The sequence below is a fragment of the Lampris incognitus genome, chromosome 1 (genome assembly GCF_029633865.1).
Source record: "Lampris incognitus isolate fLamInc1 chromosome 1, fLamInc1.hap2, whole genome shotgun sequence".
NCBI classification, from domain to species: Eukaryota; Metazoa; Chordata; class Actinopteri; order Lampriformes; family Lampridae; genus Lampris; species Lampris incognitus.
Genome location: NC_079211.1, coordinates 4,160,156 through 4,181,791, shown reverse-complemented (window position 1 = coordinate 4,181,791; position 21,636 = coordinate 4,160,156).

Genomic DNA, 21,636 nt, shown 5'->3' with positions numbered 1-21,636 from the left:
GATGTCTAGTTGAATGAAGATCTGACTAAAAAGAATGTGGACATGGCCAGAAAGGCACATTTCCTGAGAAAGCAGAGGAAAATCCAGTCTACATGGTCAACCAGCTGTAAAGTCTTCATGAAATTAAACGCAGCACCAGAAGAGGCCAGCGTGCTGGTCATCAGAGACATGGCGGAATTGGATAAATACCAGTGAGTCCAAAAGAACAACACAACAAGGTAATGAAAAATATTAAGAGTGACTAAATAAACACACTACATGCAACCAACCATGACAAGTTCTGAAAAAAGTCATCCATCTCCGTCTGTAGATAACGATAATCAGCAAACAACAAGGACTACAGAATATGATAAACTGGGATTGAAAACATTTGAATATACTGAGCATAACTCACAAGATATGGAAAATGATATCGATCCGGAACATAATTTCATCAATAATATCAACAACAATTGCTGTTATTACATGGAAGATCAGTTTAACACTAAGGTTAAGTCAGATCATAAAATGTCAATTATCCACTTTAACAGCAGAAGCCTATATGCCAACTTCCAAAACATCACAGAATATTTAAGTCACTTCAAGAAACCGTTTAATATAATAGCCGCATCAGAGACGTGGCTCAGCCCTGAGAAGGGTGTGGAGTTTGAGTTGAATGGATATGAATTGACATGTAGGAAGGAACAGGAAAAGCAAGAATGGAAGGGGTCTGGCTTTGTACATGGATAAAAGCTTCAATTATAAGGTGGTGAAAAGCATGACAACAGCGGTTGATGTGCTAGAATGCATTACAATAGAAATCTGTATGGAAAAAAAGAAACGTAATTGTGAGCTGTATATACAGATCATCGCGATCACATATTATTATTATTATTATTATTAAGGACTGGATAGAAGAAACTTATTCAAAAGCAACACAACAGGATGTGTTCATATGTGGGGATTTCAGTATAGACCTGTTAAATCCGAATAAGCACAAAAAGACTGAATAGTTCATTAATATAATGTATAGTTTGGGTTTATATCCTAAAATCACTAGACCTAGCAGAACCACACCACACTGTGCCACCTTAATAGACAATATATTCACAAACCTTATAGATGGCAACACAGAGATCGGGCTTTTAATAAATGACATCAGTGACCATCTACCTGCTTTTATTGTCTGTGACTTCAATTTTAGGGAGAACAAAGTTCCCAACAACGAATATATGAGTAAGAGCAGAGGAATCCATGAATGCCTTTAAAGGTGAATTACTAACATATAACTGGAATATAGTATACAAAGAAAAAGACAGTGATATGAATCATTCCTAAACATATTTCAATCCTTCTCTGATAAAAATTGCCCCAATAAAACAGTTCAACAGTTAACGGAAATATGAAGATAGTCCATGGATCACAATGGAACTACGTAACACTTGTCATAAAAAGATAAGCTCTACAAAGAATTCATAAAGCACAGAATCATCGAAGCAGAAATAAAATGCAAAACATATAAAAACAAGCTAACTAACATTAAGAGGATATGCAAATAGGAATACTATAATAGAGTTAGAGACCAATAAAAACAGCAGAGAAGGTATATGGAAAGTGTTATAGTAGTATTATTAGAAAGGGATCTAGAAGCCCAAGCTGCCCTCAGTACTCTACAGGTAGCGATGAGACGATAAATAACGTGGAAGATGTGGTCAATGGCGTCAACAGATTCTTTGTGAATGTGGGGCGAAAGCTGGCAGGAAAAATCAATGACACACAAACAATCCCAGTGGGGAATGATGGTGAATAGGATTATGGGGACAGAAATCCAAGTTCCATTTTTCTTAGAGCGGTAGAAGAGAAGGAAATCGTGGACATTGTCAACAAATGCAAGAACAAAAAAAAAGTACTGACTGGAATGATACCGATATGACAGTAGTTAAGAAAGTAATAGAATGTATTGTTAAACCACTAACCCGCATCTATAACATGTCTTCTCAATCTGGTAAAGTTCCAAGCAAAATGAAAATGACAATAGTTATACCCCATGTAAAACCAGAGATACGACACCAATGTACAAACTACAGACCAATTTCATTATTGTCACAATTCTCCACAATACTAGAAAAGCTAGTTGCTGTTAGACTAGACAAACTCATCGAGAAGCACAATCTGTTGACCGATAGCTAGTGCGGGTTTCAACCAAACAGATCGGCCAGATTCGACCAGACACCTCTGGTGGTCATTGAATTAACTGAAGAAATAACTAATTGCATAGACCAAAAGAAGTTTGTTGTGGGAACATTTATAGCCCTAAAAGAAAGCCTTTGACACTATTGACCACAATAGATTAATAGATAATGTTGGAATGGAGGAGTTGGCTGCACCTTCCCAAAAAGACACTCTTACTGTGGCGCTAAACCCCAAAAAACATATACTTCAAAAACCACATCCAAGGATGTAGGGTAGCACTCAGCAATTTGAGAAAGGACAGGGACAGTGCCTCATTTTCACCAATTTGTTTTGGCCAGCGAAACATGCATGTCTCAGTGTTTCTGATTGCTGATTGTGAAAAGGTTTGGCCTGGGAGGTCTGAATTTACCATCAAACCAAGGTGTACAAATGATGTAAAGCTACTGTGTGAAATTGGAGCACATTTAAAATCTTTTCTGTAAATAACAGCACACCTCTTTGTACACCTCTTGACCTCAAACGTCCCATCGTGACCCGCCTTCCTGTGTTAGGATGAAGAGTTTCCATCACTTTTCTGTCCGCCTCTGCGTCGTCTGTTGTCGAGTTCAGTTCAGTTGCTCTGTGAGGAGAGGAGTTATAACGGAACATCAAACAGTGGCCTGATCACTCATAACTCCTGCTCTTATTGGCATTTTGTACAATTTCATGTCTAGTTGGCCATGTTTTACCTTATACTTCTTTCTTTCTTTACAAATTGTTGAACCAGGACTTTTATTTTTACAGAACACCACTGAGCAACATGTTGTTTGAATCACTAGAGCAGCGGTGGCTCACCTAACCATGTGCCATGGAGACCATATGGGCCCCTTCACACTTAAGTTGTTTAGTCCGGACTTTCAGACTTTCCAGAAAAGTCCGAACCAGATTGCCAGGTGTGAAACCTCTTGGACCAGGGTACAGGGATCAAAGACTCGGTCTTTGGTCCAAGCTCAGGAGGTAGTCTCGGTTCAGACCAAGGTTCATGAATGTCTAATGTGAAATCAAAGGTTTGGACTTTCGGATCAATAATAGGAAGTGATAAAACAAACACAAAGAGTAACACCTAGCAACAGCGAGCGTACCTGGCAACAACGAGCGCACCTGGCGGCAACAACGAGCCAAAAGTTCAAGTCAAGGTCCGCTGGTATGAAAGCAAAAGTCCTGAACCTAATGACTATAAAATAACAGATGTGAAAGCACCAGAACCAGATTCTGGTTCAGACCTTGGTTTGGACTTTCAAGTGTGAAAGGGACCCATGTGTATGCAGGTTTCCATCCCAGCCGGACTCCACACCAGGTGATGGCACAGGGTTCGCCACCCCCACACTGGAGGGAAAAAAATACCACGCACTCTACCAAAGGACTATTTTTTTCTTTTATTCTGAGATACTTCATTGATCCCCGTAGGGAAATTCCTCTCTGCGTTTAACCCATCCTAGCTGTGTAGCTAGCAGCAGGGGGCAGCCGCCGTGCAGCACCCGGGGACCAACTGCAGTTCATCTCGCCATGCCTCGGTCAGGGACACAGACGGGCGTATTAACCCTATAACATGCATGTCTTTTGATGGTGGGGGAAACCGGAGCACCCGCAGAAAACCCACCGTAGACACCGGGAGAACATGCAAACTCCACCCAGAGGACGACCTGGGATGAGTTGCAAGGTTGGGAGTCATCCCAGGGGGAGTCATGACTCCCAAGGATGACCCCAGGGTTCAAACCCAGTTCTTGCTGTGAGGAGACGGCGCTAACCACTGGGCCGCCCTCTTTTCAAGCCCTCTCTGGGGGCTTATGAAAACAAGGCTAATATGGCAATCCACCAGCCAATTTTATTTTTTTCAAAACATTTTTCTGCATGGTTCGAGCCCCAAGGTAGGTTTGAGCCCCGGGGTAGTCCAACCTTGGGGTTCATCCCGGGTCGTCCTCTGTGTGGCGTTTGCATGTTCTCCCCGAGTTTGCGTGGGTTTCCTCCGGGTGCTCCGGTTTCCTCCCACAGTCCAAAGACATGTAGGTCAGGTGACTCGGCCGTACTACATTGCCCCTAGGTGTGTGTGTGTGTGTGTGTGTGTGTGTGTGTGTGGTTTTGTGTTGGCCCTGTGATGGCCCGGCGGCCTGTCCAGGGTGTCTCCCCACCTGCTGCCCAATGACTGCCGCGACCCTGAGAGAGTAGGATAAGCGGTTCAGATAATGGACGGATGGATTTTTCTACATGATATGACCACCTAATCCTCTGTTTTTTCTCCCCTAATTGAATGACCTGCTGGCTCAGCTTGGCTGCCATTACAGCATTTCACCTATCATGACTCAGCAGTGCGTGTCGGCCATGTAGGAAGAATAGTTTTTCCTCTGTTGCCTCCATGAATTCACATGTTGCGAGTCAAACATGCGGGCGGTGAGGCCAAAGCCCTGAGAACCACATCAGAGGCAGGTCGGCGTTTGAAGAAAACCTCTTGAACACAACAGAACTGGTTCTTTGTCTGTCTTCACCTTGAAGAAGCATGTGGGAAACATGACTTTCAGAACTCACAGCTGCCTTTTTTTTTTTTTTTTTTTTTGATGGTGGGAGAAAACCAGAGCACCCGGAGAAAACTCACTGCAGACACAGGGAGAACATGCAAACTCCTCACAGAGGATGACCCGGGACCACCAAGGTTGGACTCCCCCGGGGTTCGAACCCAGGACCTTTTTTTTTGTAAATTCATTTCTGATTTTTCCCTTTTTTTCCCAATTTAGTGGCCAATTGATCCTTATTCTAGTTCAAACACCCACCCTCGTACTGCATGCCTTTGCCACCCGCGTCTCTCCGGCCGGCAGTCTCGAAGGAGATGCCTCGCCACTTTTGTGACAAGGCGAATCCAGGCCAAACCACTGCTTTTTCCGGCACACCCAGAGACGCATTCATGTGACGAACACAAGCCGACTCCGCCCCCCTCCCGAAGACAGCGGTGCCGATTATTGCTGCTTCATCGACGAGACCAGGGCACGAACCCCGGTCCCCAGTGGGCAACTGCATCGACACAAAGCCGACGCTTAGACCGCTACACCACCGCGGACCCATAACCCAGGACCTTTTTGCTGTGAGGCAACAATGCCAACCACTGGGTTCAAACCCTGGGGTTCGAACATACAGCCATATGTCATACAAGTAGCATAACAATATAGAGTTGATATAGCTGATCATACCTTAGCCCATGTTGCAGCATCCTTCTGCCAACCCACCTTGTTGACAGCCCACACAGGCTAGTGACCTCTGGTGCTTTCAGTCCAACAGAAACAAAACTGCACAGAGCAGCCACACAAACAGACCTGCTGGCTTTCTTGTTAGGTCAGACGGCTCACCCCTTACAGCCGGTCAACACTCTGCACTTTCCAGTCTGACATGTCTGAGACAGCGCTAGCTGTCAGTGAGCATAACGGTGACAGAACTCCAGTGTACTCTGCATAGTAATGGTTCCCCTCGGCACTAATTTGCATGAGCACCGGTGAGGTCAGAGCAGGTCAGTTCCGTCTTTAAATTCATTTTGCTTTAAGAAATTCTCAACAACCCGGGGCATTTTTTCCCCATCAAAAATACAGAAAGTGATAGAAAAAGCAATCGACAAATGGAAAATGTATTAATCAAAACTAAAAACAGTCATTGAAAAAGTCGAAAAATCCAATATAAAGGCCTATATATTTCATTCCCACCGGAACACCTGCTTTTTCCTTTCAGTTGCTCGTTCAATATGTGCACAACATACAGAATCAGCAACAGCCTTGATGTTTAGCAGCAGTTCTCAGCTTGCTGCCCACACTTCATCCCACACACACCACAGAAGAAGAAGGGGAGGATGAACACCTTACTTTCTGATAGGATGAGAACCTTGTTCTCTGTAGCACAAGTTCGATGCACCCTGCTGACAACGCCAAATATTGTCATGGAACTCATTCAGGAAGGCAAAACTTTTTTGGGAGGGGATTTTCTCCCCAATTGTACTTTGCCAATCACCCCACTCTTCAGCGCCATCCCGGTTTCTGCTCGACCCCCTCTGCTGATCCGGGGAGGGCTGCAGAGTACACATGCCTCTTCGGATACATGTGGAGTCGCCAGCCGCTTCTTTTCACCTGACAGTGAGTAGTTTCATCAGGGGGATGTAGCATGTGGGAGGATCACGCTATTCCCCCCAGCCCCCCCCCCCGAACAGGCACCCTGACCGACCAGAGGAGGCGCTAGTGCAGTGACCAGGACACATACCCACATCCAGCTTCCCAACCACAGACACGGCCAATTGTGTCTGTCGGGATGCCTGACCAAGCGGGAGGTAACATGGGGATTCGAACCGGCTATCCCCCGATCACCTGTTTTCTCTTCTTCCTGACCTGGGTACTCACTACTTAATACTTGGTGGGGACTTCAACTGTTGGTTGGACCTGATCCTGGATCGCTCTTCCCCCAAACCTGGAGTAGTGAGTAAATCTGCCTCATATATTCAGTCTTTCCTTTTTGAGGTTGGAATTTCAGATATATGGCGGTTCCTTCACCCTAAGGAAAGACAGTATTCCTTTTTTCCAATGTACATCACATACTCCAGAATAGACTATATTTTCATTGACAACAGATTAATCCCCCAAGTCCTTTCCTGTACATACCAAAGTATTTTTATATCTGATCATGCCCCTGTTGTGATGTTACTGCTGCTCCCTGGTACTCCACAGCCCACAATGCACTGGCGTTTTAATTCAACCTTACTTTCTGATGATGTTTGTAAAATATATAGAAGAACAAATTACCTTTTCTCTTGAAACTGATAACACTCCGGATGTCTCTTCTCTTATGGTCTGGGATGCACTTAAGGCCTACCTGAGAGGGTAAATTATATTGTTTACTGTAAACAAGAAAAGACAATCTCAGAAGGAACGATTAGATTTAGCGATTAAAATCCTAGAAATTGATAAGCAATATGCACTAACTCAGGGGTGGCTAACCATGTACCATGTAGAGCCATGTGTATGCAGGTTTTCATTCCAGCCGGACTCCTCACCAGGTGATTTCACTGATTATTAACCCTTCAACCAACAAGGAAGAATGTATCAGTGAAATCACCTGGGAGTCGGGTTGGAATGAAAACCTGCCTACACATGGCTCTCCATGGCACAAGGTTAACCACCACCGCACTAACCCAAACCCCAGAATTACATAACAAAAGATTAGAACTCAAAACTAAATTTGACCTCCTTACGACTCACCAAACGCAAAATCTGTTATTAAAAAGTAAAAGTACCCATTATTAACATGGTGAAAAGACTGGGAAACTTAGCTAACCAGTTAAAGGGAGATAGGACTAAACAACTCATAACAAGTATCCACACAGATAGTGGGGATGTCACTGCAGATCCCGTTAAAATCAATAATACATTTAAAGATTTCTACTCCCAACTATACACCTCCCAATTTGATGGAGATGAAGTGACAATCAAAGACTTTCTTGACCGTTTGCCCATCCCAACTATTCCCCCTGACTTGGTGAAGAAACTAGAAGCACCTCTAACCCAAGCAGAGGTAGCCCTGGCCATATCATCAATGCAATCTGGAAAATCCACAGGGCCAGATGGCTCTCCTGCCGGATTTTTCAGGAAGTTCTCGGCACTCCTGTCCCCACAATTAACAACTGTCCAAACAGAATACGTTAGGCTGGGCTCACTCCCACTGTCCCTGAATGAGGCATGTATAATTCTCATAGCCAAGAAAGGGAAAGACCCTGTACAATGTGCCTTGTACAGGCCAATTTCGCTTCTGAACACTGATGCCAAGATCCAAGCAAAGGCTCTGGCATGCAGATTGGAAGAAGTTGTCCCCCACATAATAGCAAATGACCAGACTGGCTTCGTTAAGAATCATCATTCCTTTTTTAATGACCGATGTCTATTTAACATTCTATACTCACCCTCTGAAAACATCCCTGAGTGTGTTGTATCATTAGATGCTGAAAAAGCATTTGATCGAGTTGAGTGGAACTACTTCTTTACAGTTCTGGAACATTTTTGATTAGGGCCGTTGTTAATAGCTTAGATTAAATTATTATATGCATTTCCCAGTGCAACAGTTCAAAGCAATAGTAGTTTCACAACCCTTTGCTCTAGGACGTGGAACCTTTTAAGGCTGCCCATTGAGCCCAATCCTCTTTGACTTAGCTGTCGAACCACTTGCAGTTGCTCTTCGAAACAACGCAAACATCGCTGGTATTCGGAGGGGGGTATGGAACATAAAGTATCTTTAAATGCAGATGACCTTCTGCTATATGTTTCAGACCCAACAACCTCTCTACCAGCAGCACTCTCTCCGCTTAAACAGTTTGGAGCATTATCGGGATACAAGATAAACATGCACAAAAGTGAACTGTTCTAAATTAACAGAGAAGCATTTGACCTAGACTATGACGACTTACCATTTCAAATTGAAGAGAGACAATTCACTTACCTTGGAGTAGTAGTCACACGGCTTGATTGATTGATTGATTGATTGATTGATTGATTGATTCATTCATTCATTCATTCATTCATTCATTCATTCATTGAAATTCAAAAATCTTTTTAAAGAAAATTTCATGACTCTACTAAATCAGGTTCAAACATCGTTATTGCAGTGGTCCCCTCTTACACTGTCCCTTGCTGGGCGCATAAACTCTATAAAATTAATATACTACCAAAATTTACACATTTATTTCAGTGTTTACCAGTTTTCATCCCAAAATCATTTCTTGTTTCAACAGGTTTCTGTTATTTCTTCATATATATGGCCAAATAAATAGCCACAAATAAGCAGGATCTTACTTCAGAGGTTCAAAAGGGATGGGAGCATGGAGCTCCCTGATTTCCGTTACTATTACTGGGCTGCTAACATTCGTTGTCTTGCTTTCTGGACCCACGTTTAGCTTCAGCTCAACAGCCCAGATTGGACATTTCTGGAGTTGGGATCATGCCCGTATATTTCGCTTCCAGCACTCCTTGGCTCACCGCTCAACTACTCCCTAACAAAATCAATAGACAACCCGGTTGTGTGTTGTACCCTTAAAGTGTGGGCCCAGTTCAACAAGTCCTTTGGCTACAGATATTTTTCTCTCCTGAGCCCTATTACTTCTAATCATCTTTTCATTCATTCTCGACACGACTCAACTTTCCAGGATTGGCACAGGAAAGGCATCAGATAGTTTAAAGACATGTTTACCGACAGCTGTTTTATCTCTTTCAGTCAACTGTCTGAGAAATACAACTTACCCAAAACACATTTCCTTTGATATTTACAGGTCAGACATTATGTGCACTCCATCTTACCTTGCTTCCCTACAGAACCTGACACTAACCCGGCTGACACATTTCTTTCCTTTAACCCAGTATCTAGGGGTGCATTGTCAGCATTATATAGACACATCTCCATGCTGGCATGCGCACCTCTGGACAGGATTAAAATGGCTTGGGAACATGATGTGGGATTTATATCTGATGACCAATGGGATTCCATCCTCACATCAATACACAAATCTTCATTCTGTGCAAGACACTGCCTAATGCAATTTAAGGTGGTCCATAGGGCCCACATGTCCAAGGTTAAATTATCTAGCATCTACCCTGATATCTCCCCCACTTGCGACAAATGCAAAAACAGGGATGCTACCTTGATCTGTATGTACTGGCTGTGCCCTCACTTACAAAAATTCTGGAAAGGTATCTTTCATACCCTATCTAAAATTTTAAAACAAAACCTAGACCCACACCCTCGTATTGCTCTGTTTGGCATTACTGATGGAGATGACTCTCATCTGACATCTGCACAGCGCTGCATGGTGGCCTTTGCTTTGCTCTTGGCCAGACGCACCATTTTGCTTAAATGGAAGGATGCTGCCCCACCCACGCTTAGTCGGTGGCTTCGAGACATAATGTCCTGTCTCAACTTAGAGATGCTGCGATTGTCAGTCAGTGGCTCAGAGGAAAGGTTTTCTAAAACCTGGGAACCCTTTTTAACATATTTTCGTTACACCCACACAATATAAGCAAGATATTAATTTTAACTCGACCCCTGACATGAAAACAATACCTGACTCCATGGAAATAGCTAAATTATTTACTTCTTTTCTCCTAGACATTGTGCCTTAGAATTATTGCAGACAGGGGTGGGAGGGAAGGGCTGTTTCACTATATCACTGTTATCACTGTCAGTGCCACAGCGTTTTGTTTGGTTTTGGGTGTTCTGTACATTGATATGTAGCATTGTGGAATATATGTGCCCAACCCTCTTCATTTTTTGGTAAAAATTCAGTAAAAATATTTTGAAAAGAAAAGAACCGGTGATCCCCGTGTTGGTAGGCAACAGAGTAGACCGCTACGCCACCCGGACGGACGCCCACAAGTCATATTTTAAGTTTTTCCCGCAAGGCAAAACTTAAGATTATAACAGGATTTATTTGAAATAATACATAATAGTAAAATAGATATTTACAATAAACTGACCGTTGCTGACCCTGTTAAGAGACGTCCAACAAAACATACAAAAAAATTGTGTTTTCTTGAAGGTTTTGCCTGTAATCGCTCTTGTGTTTTTGTTTTCTGTCATTGCAAATCCATCCATTATCCGAACCAGTTATCCTGCTGTCAGGGTCGTGGGGATGCTGGAGCCTATCCCAGCAGTCATTGGGCGGCAGGCGAGGAGACACCCTGGACAGGCCACCAGGCCGTCACAGGGCCCACACACACACACACACACACACACACACACACACACACACACACACACTCGCACCTAGGGACAATGTAGTACGGCCGATTCACCTGACCTACATGTCTTTGGACTGTGGGAGGAAACCGAGCACCCGGAGGAAACCCACACAGACACGGGGAGAACATGCAAACTCCACACAGAGGACGACCCGGGACGACCCCCAAGGTTGGACTACCCCGGGGCTCGAACCCAGGTCATTTCAGATCATTAGTATGGACATTTTTGATCTTCAGCTGCATGATCTGCAGCCTGTCTGGTCATGTCTACTTCTGCTGGCTTGCAAAGGACCACGTTTTGAGTCCAAACCTTCACGCTTGCTGTTGGTCCCCATCCTTCAGCGGCACATTATAAGGTTAAAGTTTAGGTACATCTGTTTTCTCTTCCCCGCCAGCCTTTCACACATACCGAGTAAAGCGTCAGGGCCATCTGCTTACAGAAACCAAAAATCAGCCTCCCACACACATTCATTCATAGTGATGGACAATTTAGTTTGAAAGGTGGACGTGTTTGTATTGTGGTGGACTACTCAGGAACGAGGACACGCATTTGAACCCAAGGAGAACATGAAGCCAGGGCCCTGTGTCACCACATGCTGTGGCTTTTTTCTCTGCAGAGCACAGAGTAGTGTGGAAACAGTCCCGTTTCAGTGATGACTCCATCAGACAACCGTCTAAGTGATCCACTCACAGAAACAAATCAGCTTTAATGCCACTTCATTACTCCTCATAATGAGTAATATCACCCTGTTACCAAGAGATGAGCTGCTTCTCATTCATATGGAACCAACTGCTTCTCTCTTTTCTCCAACTACTTCCTCACTGTAGAAACATGCCAGCCAACGCCGACGCTCGCTCTTCCCTGCCACTGGATGGTCTTTGTGCCATGATCATGACAAGAGGTTTTGCCTGAAACAGAGAGAGAGAGAGACGTCATTTTTTTTCTCTCTCATCAACCCCCCCCGTTTCCTTCCAATTGTATCCGGCCAATTACCCCACTCTTCTGAGCCGTCCCGGTCTCTGCTCCACCCCCTCTGCTGATCCGGGGAGGGCTGCAGACTACCACGTCTCCTCTCATACATGTGGAGTCACCAGCCGCTTCTTTTCACCTGACAGTGAGGAGTTTAACTATGGAGACATAGCGTGTGGGAGGATCACGCTATTCCCCCCAGTTCTCCCTTCCCCCCGAACAGGTGCCCCGACCGACCAGAGGAGGCGCTAGTGCAGCGACCAGGACACATACCCACATCCGGCTTCCCACCTGCAGACACGGCCAATTGTGTCTGTAGGGACACCCAACCAAGCTGGCCGTAACATGGGGATTCGAACCGGCGATCCCTATAAAGTTCAAAATCTCCATATGAACCGCACCGACTCAACTGTAGACCCACATGAACAGCTGCAGTCCTGTTGAGCCTCTTCAAACCTACTGGCCGTGATTATACCAGAATCGCATCATGTTTATCGGCCATGTAGGTTCGCACATACGTGGAACGTGACTCTGGTTTCGTGGCTCTCTCAGTGTACTGAACATAGAATAACAACACTACAACACAACAATCTTCACATATATACACAAGGACTGACTTCTACAGGTGAAATAAGAGGTGATAAAGTGTGATGGTGCAGAGAATATCAGGAACACTTGGTTGTTTCACTTCATGTACTTGTGCACATGAAGTGAAACGACATGCTGTTTCCTGCAGCCCACAGCAGTACAACATACAGACAAAAACACATTTAAGAACTACAAGAACACACATGTTCAAACTAACATATATCCAAACCAAAAAATTAAAAATCACTGTCCAACAAATGCCAGCCAGGATAACTGTCAGAATCGCTGGTCTGCATGGGCTAGCAGTTAGCCTAGCCTGCCCCGCACCTGTGTCCTGTCAGACCGCCCTCCGTGTTTCCTCATTGGCTGCAGCTGCAGGCAGGAGCCGTGGTCCCTGTGGCAACCGGACGAAGCAGACCAAGCTCTCCCAGCTGATCCAGCGCCAGCTCTCCCAGCCAGACACCCCTGACACACCTCCCTGCACTCCACACGACGACATCAAAAACACCAGTCAACGCCAGGTGAGGCCGCTGCCACACTGCCATTGGAACTGCCAATCTTCAGGGGCTAGCGGGTAGCTTAGCCTGCTCCGCTTCTGTGTCCTGTCAGACCGCCCTCTGTGTTACGTCCTCGGATGTAGCTCCGGGCAGGGTCGTGGTCCCTGGGCCCACAGCGCAGCAAAACAAGCCCTCGCAGCCGATCTAGCGCCAGCTCTCCCAGCTAACTGTGTTTGTCTGTGTCTGTCTTTCACTGTTTGGTGAAGCCACAGCCCTCATTTCATTTTTAACATGTGCCTGCACATTGTTTTTAATGACAATAAATTGAATTGAATTGAACAGACGAAGACAAAAAATTTAGATGCAGACGTGGACAAAGACACTGCAACAACGGTACTGGATGAGGCCGCTGCAAATGTGAATTTGCGCCGCCATCTTCCCACACTGGAAACGGAACCTCTCAGAGGTGTTGAAATACATGTTAGCAGGTTACTCACATACATGCCTGAGGTAGATGGACATGACAGAGTGTACCAGTATACATACAATGTACAGTACAGTATATACAACATGTACAGTACAGTATGTACAACATGTACAGTGCAATATATACAACATGTACAGTACAGTATATACAACATGTACAGTACAGTATATACAACATGGTTGGATTTATTTGACAGTGTTAAGCGTTCATTTGAATGACAGCCTGCGGAAAGAAAGTGTTTTTATATCTGATTGTTTTGGGTACAGTGCTCTGGAGCGCCCATCAGAGGGGAGGAGTAGGAACAGGTTGTGACCAGGGTGTGATGGGTCTGCAGTGACGTGGCTGTTCATTCTTACATGTATATATTCAACTCACTTAGATTTTGTCCCGTCCTCTGATCTGCAGGAGCATGCTGATTGGCTCACTCAGAATGACCATGCTGTCAAACATCAGTTTTGCAAGCTGGAGGACCAGTTTGAACTGGTTTTCTCACCTTTCATTTTAGATTATGACAGAAGTGAGGTTTCCTCAGACCGAGGACACATTTCATAAAGATTTATTTGGGATATGCTAACGCTAACATTTTAGCAAGATTTAAGGATAGAGTTGTGTTGACTTCAAGGCAATAATGTGTAATCAAATAATGGCTCTCACTGGAATGTTAGCTAATAATGTCGCACAAATTTTTGCAAAATCTCTGCCTACATTTTGCAAATTTATCCAGGAAATGTGTGCTGTTGCTTCCAAGGGCTTCTTTGTGTGTGTGTGTGTGTGTGTGTGTGTGTGTGTGTGTGTGTGTGTGTGTGTGTGTGTGTGTGTGTGTGTGTGTGTGTGTGTGTGTGTGTGTGTGTGTGTGTGTGTGTGTGTGTCTGTGTGTATTGGCCCTGTGTGATGGCCTGGCAGCCTGTCCAGGGTGTCTCCTCACCTGCCGCCCAATGACTGCTGAGATAGGCTCCAGCATCCCCGCGACCCTGAGTGCAGGATAAGCGGTTTGGATAATGGATGGGTGGGTGGATAGATGGATGGAGGTGTATAAGTCCTGAATGAAGGGCTGGTTGGCACCAATGAGTTTCTCTGCAGACTTAACTGTCCATTGTAGTCTGTTCCTGTCCTGTTTGGTGGCCGATCCAACCCAGACAGTGATGGATGCCATCTCAATCTTGTCTGGAGGGATACAGTATGATATACAATCTCCAATACAACATACAACACCAGGACAGTGAGTCATATTAATTAAATATAAAGAAATACTAAATGTCAAATGATGTATAAAATTCACAGTAGGTAGTGGTAATATGGTATGAGTAATCAATACTGAAGGCACAGTGGTACCATAGAAATACAAAGTTCAGGGCGCCCGGGTAGCGTAGCAGTCTATTCTGTTGCCTACCAACACGGGGGTCGGCGGTTCGAATCCCCGTGTTACCTCCAGCTTGGTCGGGCGTCTCTAAAGACACAATTGGCCGTGTCTGCGGGTGGGAAGTCGGATATGGGTATTTGTCCTGGTTGCTGCACTAGCACCTCCTCTGGTCGGTCGGGGCGCCCCCCGGATCAGCAGAGAGGGGGTGGGGCAGCGACCGGGACTGCTCAAAAAGCGCGGGGTAATTGGCCAGATACAATTGGATGAAAATGGGGAAAATTAAAAAAAAAACCAAAAAAAAACAACATAAAATACAAGAGTTCAGGAGGTGTTGCGAAGGACTACTGCTTCGGGATAGAAGCTATTCTGGTGACGTGTAGTTTTAGTCTTGATTGACCTGTACCTGTCTTATGACCAGGCTATGGGCTGGATGGGAGGACTCAGCCGCAATCTTCCCTGCATGTTTCCTGGCTCTGGAGCTTCTGTAGGTCCTTGATAGAGGGCAGGTGGCAACCGATGACCCTCTGAGCCACGCGTACGACTCTCGGCCTTTAGAGCGAGCAGATGCAGGATTGTATCAGACAGTGATGGATTAGGCCAAGATGCTCTCTGATACCCCTGTAGAACTGAACCAGAATGTGTGGGCTGATATGGAGTCTCTTCAGCTGTCGTAGGAAGAACATCCACTGCTGTGCTTTGTTGGCTGGGATGTTAATGTTGTCCCATTTTAGTGTGCTAGTGGTACCCAGGAACTTGAATGATTCCAAATCGGTGACAGTGGTGACATCAGTTGCCAGGGGGGAGCGGGTTGGTGTGTTTTTGCGGTAATACATAACCTTCTCCACTGTTTTGATGGTGTTGAGCTCCAGATTGTTGCTAGCACACCATGATACAAGGCGGTCAACCTCCATAGTTGGATTCATCATTGTTGGTGATGAGGCCTACCAACTGTGGTGTCATCCATGAATTTGAGGATTTGACAGATTGGTCGCTAGAGGAGCAGTCACTGGTGTACAGGGAGTAAAGCCGGGGGGATAGCGCACAGCCTTGCGGGGCACCCGTACTAACTGTGAGAGGATCTGACAGGTGAGGGCCCATTCTTACGTATTGCCTCCTGTTGGTAAGAGAGTTTGTAATCCACTGACAGATGGAGGAGTCAGTGCTCTGCTGGGTCAGTTTGCTGTAGAAGAGGTCTGGGATAATGGCATTGAAGGCTGAGCTGAAGTCCACAGACAGGATTCTGACATAGGTGTTTGGTTTGTTCAGGTGCTGCAGGATGTAGTGATTGGACCTGTATGCAAACTGCAAGGGGTCCATAAGATGTTCATTGGAGGCTTTAGGGTAGGAAAGGGCCACACTCTCTAATGTTTTGATAATCGCAGAGGTGAGTGTGACCGGTCTGTAGGCGTTCAGACAGGAGATTGTGGACTTTCTGAACCGGGATGATGATGGCTGACTTGAAGCAGGCGGGGACTCTGCATAGGTTCAATGACTGGTTGAAAATGTCTGTGAGCAAGGTCCGCGGTGGTGTAGCGGTCTAAGCATCAGCTTTGTGTCGATGCAGTTGCCCACTGGGGACCGGGGTTCGCGCCTCGGTCTCGTCAGATCCGACTATGGCCGGACTCGATGAAGCAGCAATAATTGGCAACGCTGTCTCCGGGAGGGGGGGTGGAGTCGGCTTGTGTTCGTCACATGAATGCGTCTCTGTGTGTGTCGGAAAAAGCAGTGGGGAGGCGACTCCTCCAAGACTGCCGGCCGGAGAGATGCAGTTGACGAACGCATTCAGTATGAGAGTGGGTGTTTGAACTAGAATAGGGATCGATTGGCCAATAAATTGGGGGAAAAAGGAAAAAATCAGAAATACATTTAAGAAAATGTCTGTGAACACTAGCTGGAACCAGCTCACGGGTGCGGTGTTTAAGGGCAGTGGGTGACACCATGTCCGGCCACAGAGCTTTGTGGGGGTTTTGTCTTTTGAAGAGGGACCGGACCTCTTGCTCAGAGATGGAAAGCTGAGTGGTGGGTGTGGGGGAAGAAGGGCAGACTGAGCATGCAAGTGTAATGACCACGGGTGACTGAACTCGCTAGCCCTTGGCTAACGGGTCGGACCCTTTAGTTGACTGGTTAGCACAGTCACCCATGGAGCGGGAGACCCAAGTTCGTGTCCCAGCTGCCCCCCTGAATTTTCTACATTGTTGTCAGAAGTGGGATGGTGAGACCATGAGGCCATCGGAAGCACGTGCGCCCAGAGGCGTGAGGGAGCTAGTATGCTGAAGCGCGGGGACAAGCTTCCCGAAGGAGGGGGGTAGTGTAATGATCATGAATGACTAGACTCGCTAGCCCTTGGCTAACGGGTTGGACCCTTTAGTCGACTGGTTAATGTAGTCATCCGTGGTGCAGGAGACCCGGGCTCGCGTCCCCGCTGCGGCGGTTCCCGGCTGCCCCCCGAATTCGCTACACAGGGTAGGGGGTTGGCTGAGAGGAGGGGAGGTGAGAAGTGGAAGGGTGAGAAGTGAGGGCTGCGGTGGGTAGGGGAGGGGAGATCCTTTGTTTTTCGAATCTCCTGCAGAACACATGTAATTGTCCTGGGAGTTTGGGGTCTGGAGGGGCCTTTAGTGCTACTATGATGTAACGCTTGATGAGGCCCGTTGGCAACACTCAGATTTATCTGTTAATTTCTGACTCTTGTAAATGACTTGAATAAAAGTCTGCTAAATGAATAAATGTAGTATATGTAGCTTTGCTAGTGAATTAGGTTTTGCACTTTTTTTAAAAACTTATTATTTACGCGTAAATGCTTTTCAAGCCCTCTCTGGGGGCATATGAAAACAAGGCTCTCATGGCAATCCACCAGCCAAGTTTCTATCCATCCATCTATCATCCATCCATCCATCCATCCATCCATCCATCCATCCATCCATCCATCATCCATCCATCCATACATCCATTATCCGAAACTGCTTATCCTGCTCTTAGGGTCACAGGGATGCTGGAGCCTACCCCAGCAGTCACTGGGCTACAGGCGGAGAGACACCCTGGACAGGCCGCCAGGCCATCACACACACACACACACACACACACACACACACACACACACACACACACACACACACACACACACACACACACACACACATTCACACCTCGGGGCAGTTTAGTACGGCCGAGTGACCTGACCTGACCATCTAGTCCTCTGTTTTGTCTCTCCTAATTCAAGATTCAAGATTTGGTTTGTCACTTTCATTATGTACCTGCGCACGTAAATAACAACGAAATGCCGTTTCTCCCAGCCCACAGCAGTCCAACAGAGAAGATAGAAGAATACACATCCAATCATCCCTAGAAACAATACCACTAAACACATAAAAACAGAGAACAAAACAACAAAGCACAAACAATTAACACACAGTCCATTCAAGTGCCATTTCAGTTTAAATGATGACAGCCGGTGTCTGTCAGTGACTACCCAGCCCTGATGGGGGGGGGGGGGTTTAGAGGGTAGGTGGTGGGGGGGAGACAGTTTGTTAATGATCCTGACTGCTTGTGGGGAGAAGCTCTTTAGCATTCTGCTGGATGTAGTGCAGATGCTGCTGTACCTCTCCCCAGACGGCAGGAGGGAGAACAGGTTGTGAGAGGGATGCTGCAGATCCTTAATGATGCTGGAGGCTCTGCGAACACAGCGGTGATGGTAAATCTCCAACTGGAAGGGGAGAAGGGCACAAACGATCTTGCTAGCTGTCTCCACTATCCTGTTCAGCTGGTGTTGTTCAGTCGCTTTGCAGTTACCGAACCAGGAAGTGAGGTCATAGGTTAGAATGCTTTCAGTGGTGCCCCTGTAGGAGGTGGTGAGGGCTGGAATGGGGAGCCTGGCCCTTTTAAGTCTGCGGAGGGGTTGGAGCCACTGTTGGGCCTTTTTAACAATGACCAAGGTGTTACTGGTTGAGGTCAGGTGACCTCAATTGAATGGCCTGCTAGCTCAGGGTGTCTGCCATTACAGCATTTCACCTGTTGTGACTCAACGCCAGTGTCGGCCATGGAGGAAGAATAGTTTTTCCTCCGCTGCCTCCATGAATTCACATGTTGTGAGTCAGCCATGCAGGCGGTGAGACCAAGGCCCTGAGAACCACATCAGCGGCAGGTCGGCGTGTGAAGAAAACCTCTTGAGCACAACAGAACTGGTTCGTTGTCTTCACCTTGAACAAGCGGCTGGTGGGAAACATGACTTTCAGAGCTCGCAGCTGCCTGCGTTTGGCAAGAATTGTGTGAAATTGTGTGAGATGTTTTCAGATGCTGCGATTTTTATGTGAGTTGTGTTTTCAGCCCCAGCTGAGACAATCCGAGGGCCCTTTAGCCACATTTCCCCTCCTGGTGCCCTGTGAAAGGCAGCACTTTCCATGGGTGAACGTTGGAGTCAGAATAATGACCCACCAGGGGCGGCTGGCCAGTAGAGGGCGCTGCGGCGTCGCCCCCTTCAAATATCAAGAGATGAAAATCTACTTAAACGTGTTAAATATAATGTAGTTGTATAATGCAGATAATGATGAAATAAAAGTGTTGTCAGTCTGTGAGCGCCTGTCAGCAGCAGTAAATACTGGTTCAAATGGGATTTGGTTGATTTCTGTCTGAATACATGTACTTCCTGTCTGAATACATATACTTCCTGTCTGAATACATCTACTTCCTGGATGAGGGGCGCCGGCCAAACCATACCTTATGTAAGCCCTCTAACTTGTGGTGCGCAGGTGACCTGAGGCTGCTGTCTGACTGGTTTCTTCAGATTTTCCAGGGGGCGCAGTTCTGTGCTGGCCCAGACACTCCCACTTTTATTAGGGCAGTGAACTGGTATTGTTTAATGTTTTTTGATGTAATGTGATTGGACAATTCTCGTTGCTGTCAATCATGTTCACACCCACCACCACACCTCGTCTCGACTGTCAATCATCCACCGTCTACGGACCCTGATGAAATCTATAGGCCACATGGTCCTTCTTAATAGCTCTGGGACTGTGTGGACATTAAAGCAGCTGTTAGGTGTGCTGTGCCAGGTACATTGCCCCCCCCCCAAAATTTTTTTTTTAGCACCAGCTGCCACTGGTACCCACACAGTGATGCCAGTGTTCCTGAAACCGGCATTTTGTTTGATACCATGTGTTTCTTTGGGGTAAGAACAAACACACTGAGGTAGACAGCATTTCCTGCGTCCAGGCTACATTGGCTATGCTCATCCTGCAACACGGACGTTAGCCAAGCACAGCTACTGGAAATTAATTGAGAGTAAATATAATCGCCAGAGGCTCATACAACACCCATAAACAGCTGATTATCATTAGTCCAATTAAACTTTGGCTAAAGCGTAAATCTGATTTGGCTCCGTGTAAGCCTCATGTTCGGCGCGCCGTCACGGGGGGGACATCCAGGGCCGAGGCGTGGATTCAGAGAACACCGCTTCTTCCCCATCTCTCTTTAAATTACAAGATAATGAAAAAATAAACCATTGTTCATAATTATATTAATAACTCAAACTGACACCCACAGAGATGGTTTACAGTACCTTGTGGCTACTAGCAGGGTCAAGGGTTTGAATGGAGGGCCCTGATGGAGACGGGGGCATTTCAAAATGATGCACGTTCCTCAATGCTAATTTGGCCTTTGTGTGGAGGGAAACAATGGGGAGAAAATGATTTTAACTGGTCTCTTTTCAGCCAGAGGAGAGGAGGAATAATGAGCAAATAGCAACAATAAAAGTGGAATAATACCAAGATTAGCGCTGTGGCCTCGTAGGCGTCTGTCCAGCCTGCTTTATTATTTACTAGTTACGGCTCCGAGGCCTGCAGCTGCAGATAATAACACTGTCTCCAGCAAAAGCAATATCTGTGTGGGTGTGTGTGTGGCTTACACACACCCACACACACACAACCTCCCCCTCCCTCCCTCCAGTACAACGCGTGGGGAGAGAGGAGGATGATGGGAAGTCATTTGTCAGCTGGAGGTGATGCTCCGTGTTCCCTGTTCGGTCTCTCTGATAGGTGATTTGATCCACGGATCTCGCGATTCGATTGGGAATCAGCCCTGAACTCATGCAGGCAGCAGCAGTGCAGCCATGGATGTATTATAGTAGTTCTACTGTAATACATCCATGAGTACAACCTGCTAGTCTCCTTCAACAGGAAGAAGAACTTTATTTCATCCGTCATACTGTATTCATCTGTATTTGTGTTGTACTTGTGTGTAGGGGACAAACATGGAGTGGACTTTAGAGTTAGGTGGGTGGACAGCAGAACCAGAGCTCTGTCTGAACTCATTCCCTTGTGTGTACCCAGTGTGTTACCATGTGTACCCAGTGTGTTACCATGTGTATCCAGTGTGTTACCATGTGTATCCAGTGTGTTAACATGTGTACCCAGTGTGTTACCATGTGTATCCAGTGTGTTAACATGTGTACCCAGTGTGTTAACATGTGTACCCAGTGTGTTACCATGTGTATCAAGTGTGTTAACATGTGTATCCAGTGTGTTACCATGTGTATCCAGTGTGTTAACATGTGTACCCAGTGTGTTAACATGTGTACCCAGTGTGTTACCATGTGTATCAAGTGTGTTAACATGTGTATCCAGTGTGCTACCATGTTTATCCAGTGTGTTACCATGTGTATCCAGTGTGTTACCATGTGTATCCAGTGTGTTAACATGTGTACCCAGTGTGTTAACATGTGTACCCAGTGTGTTACCATGTGTATCAAGTGTGTTAACATGTGTATCCAGTGTGTTACAATGTGTATC